Consider the following 26,954-nt stretch of genomic DNA (forward strand, 5'->3'; position numbering starts at 1 on the left):
CTCTGGGCGAATCTATGGTACAATTTATTGTTAGACAGTATAGGTGTCTGTCTGTCTTGTCTCTGGAAGTTCAGGGTTCTATTAGGTTTCCCTCCTAAAGGTTGCACTTTCACGAGCACCTGTGTGAATAAGATAGCATCATTGGTACATATGTTCATATGGGGTCAATTTATCAAGCTCCGTATTGAGCTTGATGCCCCGTATCTAAAGACCGCTGCTCCATAACTTGTCCACCTGCTCTGAGGCGGCGGACAGAAATCAACCCAATCGAATACGACCGGGTTGACTGATACCCCAAATCTGCAGGGGGCGGTATTGCACCAGCAGTTCACAAGCACTGCTGGTGCAATGATAAATGTTGACAGCGTATGCTGTTGGCATTTATCGATGTGTAGCGGACATGATACGATACATCATATCATGTCCGCTCGCACATTAATAAATTGACCCCTATAAGTTTTTATTGTGAGCTACTAATGTGCCAGACAACGTGTTATGCTTCCCTAGTTTGCGAAGCAAGATAATTGACAGATATCACAAGCGGTGAAGAAAAAATAAAAATAACACCCTTTATGACTGTCAGATTCTCACATTTATCAATATATATTGTTGTCCCTAACTGTCCTCAGCAGAGGAGATGAGAGACTTTTTTTTTTTTTTACCTAACGAGTTACTTTATGGAAACTAAAATTAATATCCTTTAACATCTAAACAAGGAATGGAGAATATATATATATTTCAGCTAGAACAAATCATCCCACCAGGTACAGCTACCTGGGTGCAAATATAGCCAATAAATAGTTCCAAAAATACTGCACTGACTGGATGACGTTTCAGGGAACTCAATATATGTAAATAAAATATTTACAAAAATGTGAGGGGTGTACTCACTTTTGTTAGATACTGTGTGTGTGTGTGTATATATATATATATATATATATATATATATACAGGTGTACCTTGTTTAATTGCGCTTCACTTTATTGTGTTTCACAGATATTGGGGCCTATGTATCAAAGGTCTTGCGGACCTGATCCGACAGTGGGGGTCAGGTCCGCAAGACCTTGCTGAATGCGGAGAGCAATACGCTCTCCGTATTCAGCATTGCACCAGTAGCTCACAAGAGACTCCCTGCAGACTCGCTGCCAATTGGCCGCCAGCAGGGAGGTGTCTATCAACCCAATCGTACTCGATCAGGTTGAATTGTGGCGATTCCTGTCCTCAGAGCAGGCGGACAAAGTTATGGAGTCTTTAGACCGCTGCTTTATAACTGCTGTTTCTGGCGCGTCTGAAGACTCGCCAGAAACACGAGCCAACAAGCTCCTTACGGAGCTTGATAAATGGGCCTCATTGCCTTTTTTCACTAAATGAAGATGAATCAAAGCCATTTTTCCAACATATAAACACAAAAATGTATATATATTCTTAATATTTAAAAGAAAGGGAATTCAGCACTCTTAAATATCTGTGAATCAAAAATTCCTTTATAGTAATCAAACAAAATATCAAGTCTCTGTGGGGCACCCCCATAGTGGGATTCAATCCCAATATTACTTTAGCGGTTAACAAAACGTTAATGCTAGACACCCTGATTACATAGACATATGATATACCACATTCATGTAAATCCTGCTTTCAAGGAAAAGGAGAAAAGTATGCAACCTCAGAATGTGGCCAATTTATAATCCTTAGTAGCCTTCATCAATAATATCATTATTATGTATTATATACTTAAACCATGTAAATATACATTTCTGCTACTTAAATCACACATTGTTATTACTTTAAATCACAGTGGATACATTGAGCCCAAACTGCAATGTCTAGCAAGGAGACCGCAGGCTACACCCACACTTTAGGTCAGACTGGAATCAACTGATGTTTCTGTTAAAAAACAGATAGATCGTACCTTAGACCTGTATACTTTTTTTCGCATCCTGTGGAGCGGCTCACTTTTCCCTTCCTGGGACTCTCTTTGAACGAGAGCTTGTACACCAACGAGTAATTTAGACACCGAGCCTCTGTGAGCCCTCCTCCTGTGATGTCACTGTGACGTGCTTTAACGAAAGCACTGATGATCCTAAGCAGATAGCTATATGCACAAGATTTCCTCCATATGTATCCTGGAAACAATTTATTTATCTTTTAGCAGGGTAGGTTGTGATTAGGCAGTGCGCATTCACACTCTTCACCTTAATCCTTCAACATATCAGTATCATGTAGTATCTGCTATCTGAGGTAGCTGCAGGTTGATATCATCAGCTGTTTTAGCAGAGTAGCGATATACCTGAGGGTGTATTGGAACAAACAAACCGCCTCTTCCTTGATGTATCCACAAACCGCTATAGGGAATAAAGGTCTGTTCAAAGATCACACATAAGCACCAAACAAGTCCATGAGGCCTATTTATCAAGCTGTCAACCGCAAATACACTGGAATTCTGCAGCGTAATTGTGGCGAGCTTGATTCGACCTATTTATCAAAGCCTACAGACCGGCAAAAGTTGAAATCTGTGATGTAACATACGATCCGCAGGTCTCAATCCGACACAGATCGATGTTTACGTCATTACAGATGTTCCAAATACAAATTCAGCACTATCTGACAACTTTTGCAAGTTATCAAACTGCTAACAGGTACGCTCGCCACTATTCCGGCCCAGCGTACCTGGTTTTTACACCGCCACGCAGGAGGCCGCGGATGCCATAGGAATCAATGGGAGTCTGAAAGCAGCGAAAGCTTATGTTCGATGCTGCCAGATATCCTATTGTTTTCTATGGTAGAATAAAAGTTACGTTTACACCTAACACCCTAACATAATCCCCGAGTCTAAACATCCCAAATCTGCCGCCCGACATCGCCGCCACCTACATAATGTTATTAACCCCTATCCCGCCGCTCCCCGACATCGCCGCCACCTACATAATGTTATTAACCCCTATCCCGCTGCTCCCGGACCCCGCCGCAACTAAATAAATGTATTAACCCCTATCCCGCCGTTCCCGGACCCCACCACAATTAACTAAATGTATTAACCCCTATCCCTCCTCTCCCGGAGCCCACCGCAACTAAATAAATGTATTAACCCCTAAACCCTGTGCCTCCCACATCACTACCACTTACTAAACCAATTAACCCCTAAACCGCCAGCCCCCCACATCGCCATAAACTAAATTAAGCTATTAACCCCTAAACCTAACAACCTGCTAACTTTACATTAAATATTACCTCATCCCTATCTTATAATAAATTTAAACTTACCTTTAGAATTAAAATAAACAATATTAAACTATTAATTTACCACCCTCATTTAAAGTGTTTTTGTTTTTCACTGTGTTGGAATTTATTGAATTAGAGATTTTCAATAAACTCACCCCTTGTTTGAAGCCCGAGTTCGCTGGATTTCTTTGTTTGGAAGTAAAGTATTAATTAACCTACCCTAACTATTATCCTACAATTACATTAAACTATATTAAACTATGAATTAACCTACTCTAACTATTATACTAAAATTACATTAAACTATATTAAACTATTAATTAACCTACCCTAACTGTTATACTAAAATTATATTAAACTACAAATTAAATTAACTATCCTATATACTAAAAGGCCAAGTGTTTGTCCGAAGCTGTCATGCGCAGTAGACAGCACAGCACGAGGACAAACACACCTGGCCTTTGAGAGTCCCTAAGTCTCTGCTCTGCAGTGCGAGCAGAAGTGTGCGTGACCGAGTGTGGCGGGGGTGTGGTCGAGCGTGAAGGGGGGCGTGGCCGAGCGCGAATGCCGCAAGGGGGCGTGACCGAGCGCGGAGGGGGTGTGGTCGAGCACGAGGGCCGCGGGGGGCGTGGCCGAGCATGAAGGGGCAGGGCCAGACGGGCCGTGAAAGGCTGTGCAGTTTGAGAGCTCAAAACAGCTCAAAAGAGGGGAGAGAGGGGGTAGGGAAAAGATAAGAAAGGTGAAAGAGAGATCAAGAGGGGAGAGAGAGATCAAGAGGGGAGATAAAAAGAGCACAAGAGAGGGGGAGAGACAGCAAAAGAGAGTGGAGGGAGAGCAAAAGAAAGGGGACAGAGATCAAAAGAAAGGGGGGGAAGAGAAAGAGAGGGGGAGGGGGGAGAGAGAGGGGGGGGAGGAGAGAGAGAGAGGGGAAGAGAGAGAGAGAGGGAGGGAGAGGGGGAATGAGAGAGGGGAGGGGGAGTGAGAGAGAGAGAGGGGAGTGAGAGAGAGAGGGGGGGGGAGAAAGGGGGGGAAGAGAAAGAGAGGGGGAGGGGGGAGAGAGAGGGGGGGGAGGAGAGAGAGAGGGGGGGAGGAGAGAGAGAGAGGGGAGGAGAGAGAGAGGGGGGAGGAGGAGAGAGAGAGAGAGGGGGGGGAGTGAGAGAGAGAGGGGGAATGAGAGAGAGAGGGGAGGGGGAGTGAGAGAGAGAGGGGAGGGAGAGAGAGAGGGGAGGGTGAGAGAGAGAGGGGAGGGGGAGAGAGAGGGGAGGGAGAGAGAGAGGGGGAGAGAGAGAGGGGAGGGAGAGAGAGAGGGGAGGGGGAGAGAGAGAGGGGAGGGAGAGAGAGAGGGGAGGGGGAGTGAGAGAGAGGGGGGAGAGAGAGAGGAGGTAGAGAGAGGGGAGGGAGAGAGAGAGGGGAGGGAGAGAGAGAGGGGAGGGAGAGAGAGAGGGGAGGGAGAGAGAGAGAGGGGAGTGAGAGAGGGGGGAGAGAGAGAGGGGGGAGGGAGAGAGAGGGGAGAGAGAGAGAGAGGGGGAGAGAGAGAGGGGAGAAAGAGAGAGAGGGGGGGAGAGAGAGAGGGGGGAGAGAGAGAGAGAGAGAGAGAGAGAGAGAGAGAGAGAGAGAGGGGGGAGAGAGACAGAGATAGAGGGGAGACAGAGAGAGAGAGAGGGGAGAGAGAGAGAGGGGAGAGAGATAAAGGGGAGAGAGAGAGAGAGAAAGAGAGGGGGAGAGAGACAGGGGAGAGAGAGCGCAAAAGCGAGGAGGGAGAGAGGGCGCAAAAGAGAGGAGGGAGAGAGAGCGCAAAAGAGAGGGGTGAGAGAGAGAGAGCACAAAAGAGAGGGGAGAGAGAGCGCAAAAGAGAGGGGGAGAGAGAGTGCAAAAGAGGGGAGAGAGAGAGAGAGAGAGAGAGGAGGGAGAGAGAGGGGAGGGAGAGAGAGAGGGAGAGAGAGAGAGAGAGGGGAGGGAGAGAGAGGGAGACAGAGAGGGGAGGGAGAGAGAGAGAGGGGAGAGAGAGGGGAGAGAGAGGGGAGGGAGAGAGGGGGGAGAGAGAGAGGGGGAAGAGAGAGAGGGGGGAGAGAGAGAGGGGGGAGAGAGAGGGGAGAGAGAGAGAGGGGGAGAGAGAGAGGGGGAGAGAGAGAGGGGAGAAAGAGAGAGAGGGGGAGAGAGAGAGAAGGGGGAGAGAGAGAGAGGGGGGAGAGAGAGATAGAGGGGAGACAGAGAGAGATAGAGGGGAGAGAGAGAGAGAGAGGGGAGGGAGAGAGAGGGGAGGGAGAAAGGGGGGAGAGAGAGAGAGGAGAGAGAGAGGGGAGAAAGAGAGAGAGGGGGAGAGAGAGGGGGGGGAGAGAAAGAGATAGAGGGGAGACAGAGAGAGATAGAGGGGAGAGAGAGAGAGGGGAGAGAGATAGAGCGGAGAGAGGGGAGAGAGAGAGAGAGAGAGAGAGAGGGGAGAGAGAGAAAGAGAGGGGGAGAGAGACAGGGGAGAGAAAGAGCGCAAAAGAGAGGAGGGAGAGAGAGCGCAAAAGAGAGGAGGGAGAGAGAGCGCAAAAGAGAGGGGTGAGAGAGAGAGAGCACAAAATAGAGGGGGAGAGAGAGTGCAAAAGAGAGGGGGAGAGAGAGAGTGCAAAATAGGGGGGGAGAGAGAGAGAGCGCAAAAGAGGGGGAAGAGAGAGAGAGCGCAAAAGAGGGGGGGGGGGAGAGAGCGCAAAAGAGGGGTGGAGAGAGAGAGCACAAAAAAGGGGGTTCGAGAGAGCGCAAAAGAAGGGGGGATAGAGATCCGTCCAGAAGAGGGTCCGAAGTCTTCATCCTATCCGGCATGAAGAGGTCCAGAAGAGGGTCCAAAGTCTTCATCCTATCCGACAACAAGAGGGCATCCGGACTGGTAGACATCTTCATCCAGGCGGCATCTTCTATCTTCTTCCATCCGGCGCGGAGCGGGACCATCTTGAAGCAGCCGACGTGGATCCATCCTCTTCTTCCGGCGACTCCCGACGAATGAAGGTTCCTTTAAGGGACGTCATCCAAGATGGCCTCCCTCGAATTCCGATTGGCTGATAGGATAGAATTAAGGTAGGAAAAATCTGATTGGCTGATTAGGGGTTAATAAGTGTAGGTAGGTAGCAGCGAAGTTGGGGGGGGCAGATTAGGGGTTAATAAATATAATATAGGGGTCGGCGATGTTAGGGGCAGCAGATTAGGGGTACATAGCTATAATGTAGGTTGCGGCGGTGTACGGAGCAGCAGATTAGGGGTTAAAAGTGTAATGCAGGGGTCAGCGATAGTGGGGGCGGCAGATTAGGGGTTAATAAGTGTAAGTTTAGGGGTGTTTAGACTTGTGGTACATGTTAGGGTGTTAGGTGCAGACTTCATAGGAAACAATGGGGCTGCGTTAGGAGCTGAACGCTGCTTATATGTTTTTTTTCAGCTCAAACTGCCCCATTGTTTCCTATGGGGGAATCGTGCACGAGCACATTTTTGAAGCTGGCCGCGTCCGTAAGCACCGCTGGTATTAAGAGTTGAAGTGGCGGTAAATTATGCTCTACGCTCCCTTTTAGGAGTCTAATGCAGCCCTTCAGAGAACTCTAAATACCAGCGGTATTTAAAAGGTGGGGGGAAAAAATACACGCGTAGCTAACGCACCCCTTTAGCCGCAAAACTCTAAATCTAGCCGTAAATTACACAAAATAAAAAATCTAATATTTAATCTAATTACACCTAATCTAAACTGGAAATAGGAATAGGATTGAGCTTGCATTCTATTGGCTATTCAATCAGCCAATAGAATGTGAGCTCAATCCTATTGGCTGATTGGATCAGCCAATAGGATGAAAGCTCAATCCTATTGGCTGATTACAACAGCCAATAAGATTTTTTCCACCTTAATTCCTATTGACTGATAGAATTCTATCAGCCAATCAGAATGTAAGAGACGCCATATTGGATGATGTCATTTAAAGGAAACTTCATTCTTCAGCGGCGATCGTAAGAAGAGGATGCTCAACGCCAGATATCTTGAAAATGGAGCCGCTCCACGCTGGATGGATGAAGATAGAAGATGCCGTCTGGATGAAGACTTCTGCGGGCTTGGATGAAGACTTTGGCCCGCTTGGATGAAAACTTCTGCCGGCTTCGCTGAGGACTTCTGCCGCTTGGATGAGGATGGATGCCCGGTCTTCGAAAACTGTAAGTGGCTCTTCGGGGGTTAGTGTTAGGTTTTTTTAAGGGTTTATTGGGTGGGTTTTAGTTTTAGCTTAGGGACTTTGGGTGGAAAAAGAGCTAAATGCCCTTTTAAGGGCAATGCCCATACAAATGCCCTTTTCAGGGAAATGGGGAGCTTAGGTTTTTTAGATAGGTTTTTATTTGGGGGGTTGGTTGTGTGGGTGGTGGGTTTTACTGTTGGGGGGTGTTTGCATTTTTTTTTAACAGGTAAAAGAGCTGATTTCTTTGGGGCAATGCCCCGCAAAAGGCCCTTTTAAGGGCCATTGGTAGTTTATTGTAGGCTAGGGTTTTTTTTATTTTGGGGGGCTTTTTTATTTTGATAGGGCTATTAGATTAGATTAGGTGTAATTAGTTTAAATATTTGATAATTTATTTTTTATTGTGTGTAACTTAGTGTTTTTTATTTTATGTAACTTAGTGGTTATTTTTTTGTAACTTAGTAAATAACTTGAGTAGGGTTAGGTTTTTAAATATGTAATATAGTTAATGTAATTTGTAGTTTAATGTAATTTTAGTATAATAGTTAGGGTAGGTTAATTAATAGTTTAATATAGTTTAATGTAATTGTAGGATAATAGTTAGGGTAGGTTAATTAGTTGCGGTGGGCTCCGGAAGCGGAGGGATAGGGGTTAATACATTTAGTTAGTTGCGGTGGGCTCCGGGAGTGGAGGGATAGGGGTTAATACATTTGGTTAGTTGCGGTGGGCTCCGGGAGCGGAGGGATAGGGCTTAATACATTTAGTTAGTTGTGGTGTGCTCCGGGAGCGGAGGGATAGGGGTTAATAACTTTATTAGAGTTGCGGAGGGCTCCAGGAGTGTCGGGATAGGGGTTAATAACTTTATTAGAGTTGCGGTGGGCTCTGGGAGCGGAGGGATAGGGGTTAATAATTTTATTAGAGTTGCAGTGGGCTCCGGGAGCAGCGGGATGGGGGTTAATAACTTTATTTAGTTGCGGCGGTGTTCGGGAGCGGCGGGATAGGGGTTAAACATTTTAATTTAGTGGTGGTGTTTAGTGACAGGGTATAAATAAAGTTGGAAAAAAGCCAAATAGCAGCAAGATCAATGACTGCTAGTTAACAACAGTCCGCTGCTCATCGCCCCGTACTTGGTGCGCAGTTTTTTGACAGCTTTTTTTTATAAATATGGAGAGCGTATTCAGGTCCGCGGCCGCAATGTTAGGCGAGCATATTGGTGCCGTCAAATGCAGCATAGTTGACGGCTTGATAAATATCCCTCCATATTGTGACTCATAGTATAGCCAACAGCATATGTGTTTCACCCCTTGTGTAAAACCTCTTACCGGGGCTTCGTCAGGGCTGTATATCCACCAAATCGGGCTTCCTTTTAAACATGGTCTAGCCCTTCCTACTTTTTAAAAGAAATCACATGTGGTTCTTAAAGGGACCTTTTCCAAACATAATTTATTTACAAATCTTAGTGTTAAACATATTTACACATTCTATATTACATTTTGCATTTTAAACTCTTTATTTGAAAGACACTACAGGGATGGCATAAACATTTTCAATTGTATTTTAAACTTAGTAGCCTCATTCATGTTTTACTTTGCTACTAATAACTTCTTATATTTAGAAGTTTCCTATAATTAAAGTTTAGGGCAGAAAAAAACCCTTACACCATTCCATTACAAATGTGTCCTAGGGGAATACCATTTCTCTCTGAAGGTCTAGCTTTTTATTCTTTATATTTACAGAAAACAGGCATAAGCACACTTTTTATTTAAACCTAAGGGAAACGTAAATATCCATTTGGTCTCTTTCTACAGGAGGTATTTGTCTACATCCCCTCCTCTATTACTGGGGTCACCTTTGTCTATAGCTGTGAATTTTAGGGAACTAGGATCACTGTTATGGTATTTACAGAAATGTCTCGCAACATTAGTGTCCCTTTTATAAGTGATGTCGTCCCTGTGTTCCTGGATCCTATATTTCAGGATGCGTTTCGTTTTCCCTATATAAAAGCGGGGACATCCGCAATGTAATAATTACACAAGCCCAACTGAACTGCAGTTAAAGAACAATCGTTTATTAAATTCCTTCTTACAATTACCTGAGAATTTGTAACTCCTTTCCATGTATGGGCAATAGACACATTTGCCACACGGAAAGCTTCCCTTTAAACCTCTATTCTTTGGGAGCCAATCAGTTTCAGATGGGCTTCTCCCAAACCTACTTCTTACTAGTTTATTATTTAGACTTGGCTGTTAAGAGTGGGAATTCTCCAATTTCCTCTTTCACCTTATCATCCAGGTGTAAAATATGCCAATTTAATGCAATACTTTCCTCAGGCCATTCCATTGATTATTTTATGTTGTGATAACCCTTATTTGTTTACCACTCTCCTTTTGATGAGTGTGGTAGAGAAGACTATCTCTATCTGTTCTTCTTGCCCTATGCTTTTTTTTAAACATTTATTAGAGTATCCCCTTTTAAGGAATCTATCACCCATGGGACCCGCATGTTCCTCAAATTTATTCAGAGAAGAGCAGTTATTCTAAGGAACTGTCCCACTTGAATTCCTTTTATTAATGATGTGGGGTGAGCACTGCTTGCTTCCAATATACTATTGGTCGCCATAGTTTTTCTGTGATTTTCTGTAACTATTGACCGTCCTTACTTTTTATTTTTATGTCCATAAATGCCAGTTCTGTCAAACTAACTTCACTTGTTAAAAACATGTTTTTACTGTTTGTATTTAGGTTATCAATAAACCTTCTCAAACTGTCTATGGGCCCATCCCACAATAGTAGGATGTCGTCCACATAACTAATCCACATCAGGATAGATTTATCAAAGACATCAATGTACTCTTCAATGATTTCATGTTCCCAGGCTCCCAGATGTAAACAAGCATACATGGGGGCACAAACCATCACCATAGCTGTACCTCTAACCTGCCTATATATCTTCCCATCAAAGGAGAAAACATTATTTAGTATAAATCTAAGCAGGTTGAGTACAAATTCAGTATACCTGTCAAATCTTGGGACCTCTTATTTCAAGGAAAGATCTTATAGCTTCTATTCCAACTGTGTGGGGTATAGAGGAGTACAGGCTCTCAACATCAAGGAATACTAATAGTGTGCTTTCTGACACAGTTATGCCATCTATTTAAATCTGTGTCTTTAACATAGGAGGGTAGGTTAGCTAGGAATAGGTGTTAAATTAAAACTAGATATTGTCCAATCTTTTCGGTTAAACCCCCAATGCTTATGTATGATCTTTGAACAGACCTTTGTTCCCTATAGCGGTTTGTGGATACATCAAGGAAGAGGCGTTTTTTTTGTTCCAATACACCCTCAGGTATATCGCTACTCTGCTAAAACAGCTAATGATATCAACCTTCAGCTCCCTCAGATAGCAGATACTACATGATACTGATATGTTGAAGGATTAAGGTGAAGAGTGTGAATGCGCACTGCCTAATCACAACCTACCCTGCTAAAAGATAAATAAATTGTTTCCAGGATACATATGGAGGAAATCTTGTGCATATAGCTATCTGCTTAGGATCATCAGTGCTTTCGTTAAAGCACGTCACAGTGACATCACAGGAGGAGGGCTCACAGAGGCTCGGTGTCTAAATTACTTGTTGGTGTACAAGCTCTCGTTCAAAGAGAGTCTCAGGAAGGGAAAAGTGAGCCGCTCCACAGGATGCGAAAAAAGTATACAGGTCTAAGGTACGATCTATCTGTTTTTTAACAGAAACATCAGTTGATTCCAGTGTGACTTAAAGTGTGGGTGTAGCCTGCGGTCTCCTTGCTAGACATTGCAGTTTGGGCTCAATGTATCCACTGTGATTTAAAATAATAACAATGTGTGATTTAAGTAGCAGAAATGTATATTTACATGGTTTAAGTATATAATACATACTAATGATATTATTGATGAAGGCTACTAAGGATTATAAATTGGCCACATTCTGAGGTTGCATATTTTTCTCCTTTTCCTTGAAAGCAGGATTTACATGAATGTGGTATATCACATGTCTATGTAATCAGGGTGTCTAGCATTAACGTTTTGTTAACCGGTAAAGTAATATTGGGATTGAATCCCACTATGGGGGTGCCCCACAGAGACTTGATATTTTGTTTGATTACTATAAAGGAATTTTTGATTCACGGACAAGAGAGATTCTTTAAAACTCCTAGCAGGTGATGGAGAAACCAGAACAGCCAAAAATACCAGAACCCAAAGGAAACAGGATACTGTATAGTAAAAAAAACTAGATCCCAGCAAAGCTAGGAACAGAACGAGGTTATGAAAACAATACGGTCACTAAGACCCGGATTTCCTCAACATGATGATAGGAAAATATCCATCCCCCTGAAAAGGGAAGAGAGAACCATATATCGACCCTCAAGAGGAAATAAGCTCTACATAGAGAGCATAGCAAGCCAAAAAGAACGTGAGAACCCATATGGAGCACCAATAGAGGGGTAAAATACACTCCTGTGAAAAGGGAGGCGAAACCTAGTTCCTAACAAAAACTGCCACCGCAGAATTCAAACTCCAAGCTTTTCAAAGCAGGGAATTAACTCGTAGGCCACTTGGACTGCATACAATCCAATATCAGACGCCCAACCAAGACTATATAACCAGGACCAGCCTGACCTCCACGAAAGAAAGGCTTCCTCTGGACCGAAAAACCACCTCTTGAGAGAAGAAATAAGAGAGGTAACTAGAACCCAAACAGGATCAGCCTGTAGTCAGGATACAACATATCTGTACAAACTGCAAAAGAACATAGAAAACTAAACCCATCCAGGACCAGCCCGATATGAAGAATACGACATATCTGTTCAAAGATCAAACGGAAAATTCTACATTTCTAGCAGGGCCAGAAAACTGAGAATAATAAACAGAAAACATAGAAGCTTAAATATAGTCTCTGACATATCGAGCGAACAACACCCCGACAACCGTCTATTTCTTTTTTTTCCCTTATTTTTTAGAACTTCCACCGGAAGATTCCATCAATCATGACATAAAAATCGCTAATACCAGAATCCCAGAGCGAAAAGTCTTCCTAAGAAGAGCTTCAACATAATCTCACACTCAAAAAATAACAGGAAAATAAAAACTTGCCCTAACCGGATTAGAAAAGAGACATACATAAGAGATAGCCCAAGGGAAAGTAAAACCGACAGGGCCCACCCGTCACGCGACACAATTCCTCAAGTGCTCCAAACTGGGAATCTGATACAAAAAAACAAAGAATAGCAATATAAAGACGATAAGGAATAGGACCATCATCCCTCCAGTCGTCTAAACAAGCTCGTTATCTGAATCAGCAAATTGAGATTCAGCTGATGAATCAGAAATAGGATCCTCCAACATTGCCAAAACTTGTCTCAGAACTACACGCAGACAAGCCATTCTAAATTTAAAAGCAAAATTCACCTCCGTCGGAGCATCCGGGGTATCCGACCCTAGAAGTAGCACCTCTGAAGCCTCAGAAGACTGATCAGATACCAAAGTCCTCTTACATGCCGGACCTTGGGCAGGATTACACAAATTAAGTCTTCACTTGCACGTAGCAGGAAGATGCAAATGTACTAAGGCCAGAGAAATGACCATGCAAAATTGTGCAGTAACCTCTGGTGGAAAAAGGCCTCCTTCAGGAGAAGGGGTAACGGTATGCAGGGCACCTCACGGGATGCCGAATCCTCAGAGGCAGATAGCTCATTGGTCTCCAACGTTCCAACATGGTAAGATGAAGACACTCTATTGCGGCATACGGAACATAATTGAGAGGGCTGGGTTACCCGGGCCTCCTCACAATAAACACAGGTATCAAAATCTGAATCAGAGGAAACCCCCCTCTAACATATCAGAATCCTCTATAACTCGACTAAGTAGATTATGGTAAAAAAAACATCTGGCACCTTACACTTCCAAAGGCTGGGGCACTCACCACCTCCTATGACCCAGACAGGTGGAGAAAACGGATCCTCTCAGCAGTCGCGCGGTCAGGAATACGGAATTGGGAAAACGTGACCGCACCGGTCACATTGTGCAACGTGCAGGATTCACTCCCGCTAAGAAAAGCGCACCAGTTTATAAAACTGCGCTGCTCGAAAATAACCTATACGTTCGGTAAAAGCCTATGAGCCCCAAACGTCACTTACACAAGAGCAGTCAAAATCACATAAAAAACATGATTACAGCCCCCACTATTCAATAATCCCCCTCCGGAGATATTAACCCTTGATTCCATAAAGATAAAGGAGTCCCACTGAGACCCTGTCTTCTAACGTTACAAGCATGTAAAATTTTAAACGATCTATGAATCTATGCCGTGGAACAGCAACATGGTCCTTCAAGTTTGACAGATGGTAGCAGCGCTTCTAAAGGTCTGATGAAGGGGACAGTTGGCTCCCCATAATGTCACTGTACACAATAAACTATTGTTTTTTGAAAGTCCTGTGAATGCGTATCTCTTCTATTACTTGAAATTATATATATATATACACAGGTAGCCCTCAGTTTACGCCGGGGTTAGGTTCCAGAAGGAATGGTTGTAAATTGAAACACAGTTTATAATGTAAGTCAATGGGAAGTGAGGGAGTTCGGTTCCAGGCCCCTCTCAAAATTGTCATAAGTAACACCTAATACATTATTTTTAAAGCTTTGAAATGAAGACTTTAAATGCTAAACAGCATTATAAACCTAATAAAATAATCACACAACACAGAATATATAATTAAACTAATTTAAATGAACAAAAACATTTGCTAAACAGCATTATAAACCTAATAAAATAATCACACAACACAGACTTTACTTGCATTTTTCTGCAAACAGTTCTTTCTATGCATTCCAATCTGGACTGATTTATAGACAGGAAGATCGTGTTCCTTTGCAAGCTGCTCGATAGCTCAGGTCTGGTTAAACTGATTAATTTCAGCTTGCTTGGCTTGCATATCTTTGCTGCAAAACAAGCGGACAGTTTCACCTACTGGCTATTTTAATCAATGCACTGCTTCTCAATGCTTTTCAATAGCAGTCACATGACTGAAAAAAGGTTGTTATTCTGAAACGGTGCAAATAGAACAGTTTTAAACCGAGGGGAACCTGTATATATATATATATATATATATATATACACAAGAATTGAAGAAAGAATTCGATCCGTGGGTCAAATGTGTAAGTAAAAACAACTTTATTGGTAATCCATTAAAAAGTCCCTGGAGGGGTCCTGCAGCAGAAAAACATCGAGCACTGTGTACTCAAGCTGACATGTTTCGGCTGTGTGCCGTAATCATAGCTTGATTGAGTGCATCAGTGCTAACAATTTAAAAGACAATGTTAGTTCCAATTGGCTAAAACCTAATTACACATTTGCAATGCTAGAACTCGAGTGCTGTGTTAACTAATACCCTACCTGATTATTTGTTTGTGCTGATGGGCAACTGTTATCCTTTGTTGAAAAATTACATACTTATGTTTGCATGTTAGTGTAGACTCGGGAGATTATTAGAAGGTGTTATATGAAGATTTGGAATCTAATAAGCTGTTAGACCCTTGTTAAAATATATGAAATGAATTAAACATCTCAATTTTGCGATGTTTCTAAGCATTCTGTTTGGCACATTATTTCCATTTATGTGAAGGTTATGTACCTATGTTATAACTTTAACTGATTGTAGAAAGTACCTATATTAAATTAAATCATGAAGTTTTAGTCTTCCTGCTTAGAGGACCTCTAATAAGTTTCACTGGACTGGTGACTTATTATACATTAAACTTACTGATTAATGTCTTTATGCAAATGCATAGTAGAGACCCTTCATATCCTTATCTAATGATTTATTTTGTTACTGCTGAGGTACATGAAAGTGTATGTGTAACGCAGATCTATCTGAACTTTTAATCTAACAATCAAAGACTTCCCAAGAATTTGATGTAAAATTTTAGGTGATTTAAAAGTCTAAGTTACTTAGTATTTGCTTTATGGTGAAGTGTGAAAAAGAGTGAAACCCTACAGTACTGTTTATTAATTTGTTACTATTGCCAATAGTTTATTAGATCATATTCGGAGTTCAACCCCCTTGGCACTCTTGTTTGGAGTTTAAAGATCCAATACATCTCTTTTTTTCCCAAAATTAGATTTCTGTCCCCACCTCTTAAAGGGGTTTTGATTCTTTCAATGGCTTGCCATCTCAGAGTGGCACTGTTTTTATTATGTGTGTCTTTGAAATGTCTGACCAATGGGGTGGTTGCCTCTCCCAATTTGATGGTAGACAGGTGATTGCGTATTCGGACATTCACCTCAGTTGAGGTGAGTCCTACATATTGCAACTTGCATTCTACACAGGATAAAACATATATGACATAGGAGGATGTACAGTTTAGGCAGGAGGTTATTTTGAACACTTCACCTGTGACTTCTGAACGAAATTCATTCGAGATAATTGCTTTCTCACACGGTTTGCATCTGGCCCTACCACATCTGTACATCCCCCTGTGCCTTAGCCAAGAACTTTCGTCTGTGCCTGTTATCCTGGGCAATTCAGATGGTGCCACATAATTTCCTATAGTTTTGCTTTTTCGATAAGAGCATCTAAGACCCCTGTCCACACTGTCTACAAGTCTGTCATCAGCTTTAAGTAGATGGAAGTGTTTGTTAATTATACCACAGATGTTCTTATACTCTGTGCTGTAATCTGTTACAAATGTAACTTTTTCTTCCTGAGTGGATGGATTAGGGGATCTTAGCGATCCTTGCAAAAGTGCCTTCCTATCCAGTCTGTCTACCTGTGACTTTGCTTGCTTGACAGTATATTTGGGATAGCCCCTTTGCAGGAGTCTCTTCTCCAGATCTCTGCTTTGTGCCTGATAAGTGCTCTCATCCGTACAGTTTCTTTTTATTCTGATGAGTTCACCTTTGGCCACTGCCAGCGGAACTTGCTTTGGATGGCAACTCTTTGCATGAAGCAAAGTGTTTTTTGTAATTGGTTTCCGATAGGTACTTGTTCTAACTCTGCCATTTTCAGCAGCTGTTAGTGTAAGGTCTAGAAAATTTATCTGACTAATGTTTGTCTCATGAGTAAATCTGAGACCTGTGCTATTATTATTCAATTTGAACATGAAGTCAGACATTTCTTCATCTGTACCCTGCCAGACAAGCAAGAGATCATCTATGTATCGCCTATAAAAGGCGATACATTGCTTATGATTATTTTCTTCTCCATAGATGTGGGACAGCTCCCACCAACCCATAAAAAGATTAGCGTATGAGGGCGCAAATTTGGCCCCCATTGCTGTCCCACACCTCTGGAGAAAAAAGTCCTCATTGAACCTGAAATAATTATGATTGAGAAGAAATAAGGTGACTCTCAGAATATACCTGATAAATGTTTCGTCAAAATGGGAAAATTCCTCTAGAAAGAAGGTTATGGCTTTTACACCTTCTCCATGTGGAATAGAAGAGTACAGAGCCGTGACATCAATTGTCAGCCACTTGAATTGGCTTTCCCAATTGAAGTCTTCCATGAGATTCAATAAATCTTTCGTATCTCTTATGTGGCTCTGTAAGCGGACCACAAATGGATAGAGGATTGCATCAAGCCATTGTGACAGATGTTCAAGGAGTGACCCTATGCCGCTCACAATAGGCCGTCCCTGAACATCCGTCAAGCTCTTGTGCACCTTTGGAAGATGGTGGAAGATGGGCACAACCGGATTCTTTACAAAAAGAAAATCATGTGTGTTTAAGTTCAGGTGCCCATCCTCCAAACCATCGTCCAAAAGTGATCTCAGTTCCTTTTGAAAGGGAACAGTGGGATCCCCTGTAAGCCTTGCATAGTTGTTGGTATAATTGAGTTGTCGCTCTGCCTCACTAATGTAAGCACTTCTGTCCTGAACTACCACCGATCCCCCCTTGTCCGCTGAGCGGATAATGAGGTTTTTGTTTTTCTGTAGCTCTAATAGAGCTTGTTTCTCTTTATGTGATAAATTCGCTTTGTGCTCACCTCTATCCGTCATATAAGACAGTTGTGTGAGATCTTGTTCTATCCTATTGTAAAAAGTTTCTAGGATGGAACCCCTAGATTGTATTGGATAGAATGTGGATTTATTCTTAAAGCCATTAAAGTTCTTAACCGTATGTGTGGGATTTTCTATTTCTCCTGTAGTTGCCAAATTCTGTAGTGCGATAAGATCACAAGTTTCTGAGAAGTCCAGGTGCTGTGAGTTTTCAGGGCCATGCTGGAGTGAAGTTGTGATCCCAGGGTCCTCAACCCTCATCTCATTACTCCCATGAAAATGTTTTCTCAGGGTGAGATTTCTAATTAATCTGTTAACATCCAGCATGGTCCTGAAAAGATCAAAAGAACAAGAGGGGGCAAAATTTAAACCCAGACTGAGTACTTTCAATTGTGTGTGTGTCAAAGTAATTGAGGAGAGGTTGATAACATTATACTCTTTTATTGGTATTTCGTTGCTCTGTTTCCTCTTTTGGGATACCTGTTCTGTTTGTGCTGACCTATTCCAGTTTTGTCCTGAGCTTGGTGAAAAACCTGCTCAAATTCCCTGCGGTCTTCCCCCTCATTGGAAATATTACTAGTTATCTGTTGACCGGTACTGCCCACATATTTTGATACTGTGCCACTTTTCTGTGTGTTATGTGAGTGGGGATTAGTTTTTGGATTATTTTTGTTCTTTTTTGCTTGTGTTATTTCTGGGGCACTTTCCTGAAGTGTAACCTGCTTATGTGTATTTTTTAATATCCCTTTGGGTGCAATCTCCTGCTCTTCCCCACTTGAAGCTCCCGTTTCTCCCCCTGACTCAAATTCACTGTCTGTGATTCTGCCTGGGCCTGTATAGGTACTGCTGGAATTAGAATTGATTCCTCTCCCTCTTCCTCTGTTCCTACTCCGTGATCTCCCTCTTCTGCTATTTGACCTCCCACCTTGTCTCCTATTATTGTGATTCCATATATAAACTGATTGTGTATCATAATCAAGTTGATCTCTTTGATATTTTGTGTGTTTGCGGTTGAGGATAATGTTTTTAGACTCTGTGAGTGCAGATCTTAAAATGCAATCAAATTTGGGATAATCTATCTCCATTCTTTTGCTATTCAATACTTGTTGCAACTCATCTATTTCTTGCCTAATGTTTACAAGCATTTTACTTTTGTAATTAATTAGCAAATTCATTAATCTTAATGAGCATTCTGTTAATACAAAGTTCCATTTGGTAATAAATTCTGAGTCCTGTGTTTCAAATGTAGGAAACTTGCTTATCCTCAAACCCCTTGGTATGATGTTGAGTTTTATGTACTTTTCAAAAGTCCATATATCAAACTGTAATCTGTGTTCTCTAACAAGTAGTTGCTCCATTCTGTCAAATAATTCACTTAATGAGTATGTGGAAATGTCCAAAGAGAATACTGTATCAAAATCTTGGTCTCCATATCCCCTCTCAGCAGCCGGTAGTAGGGAGTAAAAGTTAACTACGGACCCCTCCATTTTGAAAATTAGCTCTTAATGTTGTGCTACACAGTAATGCTGCCAGATAGCATTAAATTAAATCATCAAACATCAAAGTAGTAGGTCTGTGTTGCTACAACAAAGGCATATAATTTTAAGTCCACACATATATGAACACTTTCTTTACGTGCTTACACTACCGTTCACTCTAAGCATAATGGTAGTACTGGTGAGAGTTCATCCACCCTGTAAATTTGTCTGTGGGTCAGGTAGTGCAATTCAGATTAAGGCTATACAGCAAATACGATATGTGTATAAGTGCTGGGGACCGAGCCCCATGCAGCGTGTAGCCGCTTGCAACTCACGATTACTGTCGTGGCCTTCGTTCTGATATAGCAGTCCTCCTGCCTCTTTCCTTCGGTCTCCCAACGTGCAGCTCCAGGGCTGTCTGAGACGTCTGTAGTGTCGGGAGTCCTCCGTGTCCTCGTGGTAGAGTGACGTCAGATCCTTGCGCCGGATGTCCGATACTGGCGCCGAAGTAGTTCCGTAGTGTAAGCACTGTTGCCTGTATCCCTTAGGAAGAAAGTTGCCGAGCTTTGTGACCCCGGATCCTGGCCATAGATACACAAGAATTGAAGAAAGAATTCGATCCGTGGGTCAAATGTGTAAGTAAAAACAACTTTATTGGTAATCCATTAAAAAGTCCCTGGAGGGGTCCTGCAGCAGAAAAACATCGAGCACTGTGTACTCAAGCTGACATGTTTCGGCTGTGTGCCGTAATCATAGCTTGATTGAGTGCATCAGTGCTAACAATTTAAAAGACAATGTTAGTTCCAATTGGCTAAAACCTAATTACACATTTGCAATGCTAGAACTCGAGTGCTGTGTTAACTAATACCCTACCTGATTATTTGTTTGTGCTGATGGGCAACTGTTATCCTTTGTTGAAAAATTACATACTTATGTTTGCATGTTAGTGTAGACTCGGGAGATTATTAGAAGGTGTTATATGAAGATTTGGAATCTAATAAGCTGTTAGACCCTTGTTAAAATATATGAAATGAATTAAACATCTCAATTTTGCGATGTTTCTAAGCATTCTGTTTGGCACATTATTTCCATTTATGTGAAGGTTATGTACCTATGTTATAACTTTAACTGATTGTAGAAAGTACCTATATTAAATTAAATCATGAAGTTTTAGTCTTCCTGCTTAGAGGACCTCTAATAAGTTTCACTGGACTGGTGACTTATTATACATTAAACTTACTGATTAATGTCTTTATGCAAATGCATAGTAGAGACCCTTCATATCCTTATCTAATGATTTATTTTGTTACTGCTGAGGTACATGAAAGTGTATGTGTAACGCAGATCTATCTGAACTTTTAATCTAACAATCAAAGACTTCCCAAGAATTTGATGTAAAATTTTAGGTGATTTAAAAGTCTAAGTTACTTAGTATTTGCTTTATGGTGAAGTGTGAAAAAGAGTGAAACCCTACAGTACTGTTTATTAATTTGTTACTATTGCCAATAGTTTATTAGATCATATTCGGAGTTCAACCCCCTTGGCACTCTTGTTTGGAGTTTAAAGATCCAATACATCTCTTTTTTTCCCAAAATTAGATTTCTGTCCCCACCTCTTAAAGGGGTTTTGATTCTTTCAATGGCTTGCCATCTCAGAGTGGCACTGTTTTTATTATGTGTGTCTTTGAAATGTCTGACCAATGGGGTGGTTGCCTCTCCCAATTTGATGGTAGACAGGTGATTGCGTATTCGGACATTCACCTCAGTTGAGGTGAGTCCTACATATTGCAACTTGCATTCTACACAGGATAAAACATATATGACATAGGAGGATGTACAGTTTAGGCAGGAGGTTATTTTGAACACTTCACCTGTGACTTCTGAACGAAATTCATTCGAGATAATTGCTTTCTCACACGGTTTGCATCTGGCCCTACCACATCTGTACATCCCCCTGTGCCTTAGCCAAGAACTTTCGTCTGTGCCTGTTATCCTGGGCAATTCAGATGGTGCCACATAATTTCCTATAGTTTTGCTTTTTCGATAAGAGCATCTAAGACCCCTGTCCACACTGTCTACAAGTCTGTCATCAGCTTTAAGTAGATGGAAGTGTTTGTTAATTATACCACAGATGTTCTTATACTCTGTGCTGTAATCTGTTACAAATGTAACTTTTTCTTCCTGAGTGGATGGATTAGGGGATCTTAGCGATCCTTGCAAAAGTGCCTTCCTATCCAGTCTGTCTACCTGTGACTTTGCTTGCTTGACAGTATATTTGGGATAGCCCCTTTGCAGGAGTCTCTTCTCCAGATCTCTGCTTTGTGCCTGATAAGTGCTCTCATCCGTACAGTTTCTTTTTATTCTGATGAGTTCACCTTTGGCCACTGCCAGCGGAACTTGCTTTGGATGGCAACTCTTTGCATGAAGCAAAGTGTTTTTTGTAATTGGTTTCCGATAGGTACTTGTTCTAACTCTGCCATTTTCAGCAGCTGTTAGTGTAAGGTCTAGAAAATTTATCTGACTAATGTTTGTCTCATGAGTAAATCTGAGACCTGTGCTATTATTATTCAATTTGAACATGAAGTCAGACATTTCTTCATCTGTACCCTGCCAGACAAGCAAGAGATCATCTATGTATCGCCTATAAAAGGCGATACATTGCTTATGATTATTTTCTTCTCCATAGATGTGGGACAGCTCCCACCAACCCATAAAAAGATTAGCGTATGAGGGCGCAAATTTGGCCCCCATTGCTGTCCCACACCTCTGGAGAAAAAAGTCCTCATTGAACCTGAAATAATTATGATTGAGAAGAAATAAGGTGACTCTCAGAATATACCTGATAAATGTTTCGTCAAAATGGGAAAATTCCTCTAGAAAGAAGGTTATGGCTTTTACACCTTCTCCATGTGGAATAGAAGAGTACAGAGCCGTGACATCAATTGTCAGCCACATTTGCTAAACAGCATTATAAACCTAATAAAATAATCACACAACACAGACTTTACTTGCATTTTTCTGCAAACAGTTCTTTCTATGCATTCCAATCTGGACTGATTTATAGACAGGAAGATCGTGTTCCTTTGCAAGCTGCTCGATAGCTCAGGTCTGGTTAAACTGATTAATTTCAGCTTGCTTGGCTTGCATATCTTTGCTGCAAAACAAGCGGACAGTTTCACCTACTGGCTATTTTAATCAATGCACTGCTTCTCAATGCTTTTCAATAGCAGTCACATGACTGAAAAAAGGTTGTTATTCTGAAACGGTGCAAATAGAACAGTTTTAAACCGAGGGGAACCTGTATATATATATATATATATATATATATATATATATATATATATATATATATATATCCAAGTTATAACACAAGCACTCACTGAACTTAATACAGGTGAAGTAAAAAGTGTTTTATTCCATATAAACAAGTGATGTTTCCGGGGTGTTCACCCCTTTCATCAGACCAACAATTGTCAGAGTGAAGCAAACATTATATACACATTGAAATCCCACCCACTGTGCAAAAAAAGCCAAACTGTTGCCATAGCAACCATAGATAACACAAATACATTGTGAATGCTCATAGTTACTAATCCTGTGTTAATATTATACAGCGCAATAATAAACATATAGTGTAATCATAGTAGGACCATTTACAGAACATCACTTAGTATAATCCATCCTTGCTATCATAAGCCCCGTCCTCAAACTTTGTGTAATAACAACATGATATGAGCGGTAGTTTGCAGGAGAATTGGGGTTGAGGGAGGGTTTTTTGAGGATGGGGGTGACCTTTGCATGTTTGAAGGATGATGGAAATTAACCAGTAGTAAGGGATCGGTTGAATATGTGACTAAAAGCTGGGGTGAGGGTAGAAGACAGAGAAGGTATTAAATGTGAAGGGATAGGGTCAAGTGGCCAGGTAGTGAGGTGTGAGGAAGATATTAGTGAACTCACTTCATTCTCAGTGGTTGGGGGGAAGGTACTGAGAGTGGTGGAGGGGGTGGAGATGGAATGTTGCAGTCTTGTGGTGGGATGTTACTTGGCAAGTGTTTTGTTGAAAAAGTAGTCTGCCAAGTCTTGAGCACTAAAGGCAGATGAAGGGGGTGGTGCAGGTGGATAGAGGAGAGTGTTGAAATCGTCACCTGGTCGTCCAATTGTATCTGTCAAAGGATCACTTCTTGAACCCTTAGAAACATTTGTGGACCATATGCTACAACCGATGGTGACCAATATGAGATCCTATTTGAGGGACTCATGGGCTTTGATTGAGACACTAACACAGGTGACAGACATCAGACCTGATGACATACTAACAAGCATGGATGTCAATAGTCTGTATACCGTGATCCCACAAGAGGAATGCATTCAGGTGATCCTGAGAACCTTACAGGAATATTCATATGTGGGTCCCCATCAGAATTTATCATTGAGTTGTTGAGGATATGTTTGCAGAACAATCATTTCAGATTTGATAATTTGTACTATCTCCAACTCGGGCACAGTGATGGGCTCAAACATGGCACCAGCATTCGCAAATTTATACATGGAACACATTGAGGTTGATGTACTACAAGTTTATGAAAGTCCTGAGGACATTTTTTATCGTAGATACATTGAGGACATCCTCCTAATATGGAGAGGTACATAAGAGGGGTTAAACACTTGGGTTGAAACATTGAACAACTCCACTATTAAATTAAAAGTGACAGCCAATAAAGAGTCCATAGAATTCCTGTATCTATGCATTTACAAGAGGGTGAGGGGTTAAATACCATGCTCTATCATAAAGAAACTGATCACAATTCCATTCTTCATGCTGACAGCTGTCATCCTCATCCACTTCTTAGAGCTATTACGCAAGCACACACATTACTTTGAGTGGCACGCAATAATACATCCAGTGATAGACGTGCACTCCAATTACAACGAATGGAACAAAAGTTTGCCTCTTGTGGCTGCAGTAACGAAAATATTGTGTTGGCAAATACAACAGTATCAAATATCACACAGCAATAACTGATACAACACAAACCTTCCAAGGACATTACTCCACGTGTGACTTTCACCACGGTTTACTCACTTCAATTAAGGACAATGTCTAAGACACTTAAGAAGGATTGGCATTTTATTAAGTGATGCCACTTTACCTTTTGACACATATGCACCACCAAGGACAGGGTTTAAACGAGGTAAAAACCTCAGGGATCTCTTGATGCATACTGACCCCCAACATTGTTACAAAACAGAAACTAGGTTAAAACCAAAATAACTTGGATCATTTAGGTGCCTTAGTTGCATGACGTGCCATTCTATGATACAAGGAGTGACTTTAGACACCCACATACCAATCAGAGGTTTAGGATTAAACATTATTTGACCTGCACTACGAAATGTGTAATATATATGCTCAGCTACATTTGTGGTCGGTTTTACATAGGTAAAACGACAGACGATATAAAGAAATGCATGGCCAATCATAGAAGTGCCATTCAGGCTGCCATAGACAAGGGTAACAGTGATCAGCCTGTAGCCAGGCACTTTGTGGAGAAGGACCACACTGTCAAGGACCTACCCTTCCAACTGATTGATCACGTTCCCCCTCTGAATTGGGGTGGGAACAGGGACCAGTGCCTTTTACAACTAGAAGCACGATAGATCTACAGGCTTGATACAGTACAACCTAGGGGCCTTAGCACAAATGTGGACTGGCACTGCTTCTTGTACAAAGACTTTGAATTATTGATCTTGATAATCTGATCCGTAAATAACTGCTTAGTTTATTTTCCCCATGATGTAACTGAAATGAGACTTTGACATTTAAAGATATATATATATATATATATATATATATATATATATATATATATATGAATGTACCATACATAGTGAAAATGTACGTATGATCCCTGACACTAGCTTTATCTATGTGTTTAATTCTATATGTTTAACTAGACTTTTGGATTGCATTTTTATGTTTTATTTTTTTAAATACTTCGATCAGTTTGTCTACATGTAGGTAATTCTGAGGATACATTTGGAATGATACCTTAGACAATAACTGGTATATAGATTTGTTATCTCTATTGCTAGGTATATAGGACTATAGTTACGCCTATACAAGTTGAAAGTGATTACACTAGACATTTGTATCTTTATACACATTCATACACTGATTTGGATACTGTTATGTCAACTAATTTTTGATACATTTATGATATACATTGATACATCCCTGTGTTGTTGTTACACAAAGTTTGAGGGCGGGGCTTATGATGTCATTTTCTCAGTGCAGGAATAACAACTGAGGTTTGTGATATTAAATAGAAAATTTATTTTTATCACTAGCAAGAATGGATTATACTAAGTGATGTTCTGTAAATGGCCCCACTATGATTACACTATATGTTTATTATTGCACTGTATAATATTAACACAGGATTGATAACTATGAGCATTCACAATGCATTTGCGTTATCTATGGTCGCTATGGCAACAGTTTGGCATTTTTTGCACAGTGGGTGAGGTTTCACTGGGTATATAATGTTTGATTCACTCTGTACAATTGTTGGTCTGATGAAGGGGTGAACACCGCCGAAACGTCACTTGTTTATATGGAATAAAACACTTTTTTTTCATCTGTATCAAGTCCAGTGAGTGCTTGTGTTATAACTTGGATATTTGAACTTTCTATAGCACCCTGGCAGAATTGAAATGTGTGTGTATATATATATATATATATATATACAGAAATTCAGGAAAACGGCACAAGCCAACCACTCAGACACCTGGTGCTCCGCAGTTATTGAGTATACGCGAACACTGGATAATTCCCATGGATGACATCCGTATCTCCCAGGATATCCACAAAGCTGGCACAAGCGGGGTTTTAATAATCCCTATAATCGACAAGCAAAGGATAAACACCAAACGTTTCGGCCCTCACAGGAGCCTTTGTCAATGGAAGCCAAACAGACACACACATATATATACTTTGAACTTCAAGAGGGTTACATCATTTAACAACAAATGAGGATGTAGGATTTTATTTTCTCCGTTGTGTTTTAGGTTATAGATTGGTCAACTGTATTGTTAATTGTGTAATAGGGAAGTAAGAGAGGAACAGGCGATTAATTGCTGGTTGAAGAAAAAAAACTTAAATTTCCAGTAATTTAAGGCAGTTTCTACTAGTTTAATTACGTAATAATTTCTTCCAACACCATGCCTTTTTTATTTTCTTAACATTTTATGGCAGGCATTAAAGGGACAATCTACTTGAAAAGTTTTATTGTTTAAAAATACATAATGCATTTATTACCCATTCCCCAATACTAATTAATGCCTGGGATAAAAATGTTGTCCTACGTACTAATTAATGCCTGGGATAAGCTTAAGGCTATTTTATGTACTAATTAATACCTTGGATAAACATAAGGCTATCCTACGTACTTATTAGTGCCTGGGATAAAATAAGGCTATCCTATATACTAATTAATGCCTGCGATAAGCATAAGGCTATCATACAAACTAATTAATGCCTGTGATAAGCATAAGGCTATCCTACATACTAATTAATGCCTGGGATAAACATAAGGCTATTCTACATACTAATTAATGACTGGGATAGGCATAAGGCTATCCTTCATACTAATTAGTACGTAGGATAGTTATATGCTTATCCCATGCATTCATTACTGCCTGGGATAAGCATAAGGCTATCATACAAACTAATTAATGCCTGTGATAAGCATAAGGCTATCCTACATACTAACTAATGCCTGTGATAAGCATAAGGCTATCCTACATACTAATTAATGCCTGGGATAAACATAAGGCTATTCTACGTCCTAATTACTGCCTGGGATAGGCATAAGGCTATCCTTCATACTAATTAGTACGTAGGATAGTTATATGCTTATCCCATGCATTCATTACTGCCTGGGATAAGTATAAGGCTATCCTACATACTAATTAATGCCTGTGATAAGCATAAGGCTATTCTACATACTAATTAATGCCTGGGATAAACATAAGGCTAT

The 26,954-nt window shown here is 41.2% G+C and overlaps 1 protein-coding gene across 3 annotated transcripts in view; it reads left to right on the top strand.

Moving 5' to 3' along the window:
• Nucleotides 1-26,954, top strand: part of LOC128642867 (uncharacterized) — a 263,770-nt gene that overhangs the window by 103,329 nt on the left and 133,487 nt on the right. The window lies entirely within an intron of this gene.

Source organism: Bombina bombina, chromosome 12 (assembly GCF_027579735.1).
Source record: "Bombina bombina isolate aBomBom1 chromosome 12, aBomBom1.pri, whole genome shotgun sequence".
Lineage (NCBI taxonomy): Eukaryota > Metazoa > Chordata > Amphibia > Anura > Bombinatoridae > Bombina > Bombina bombina.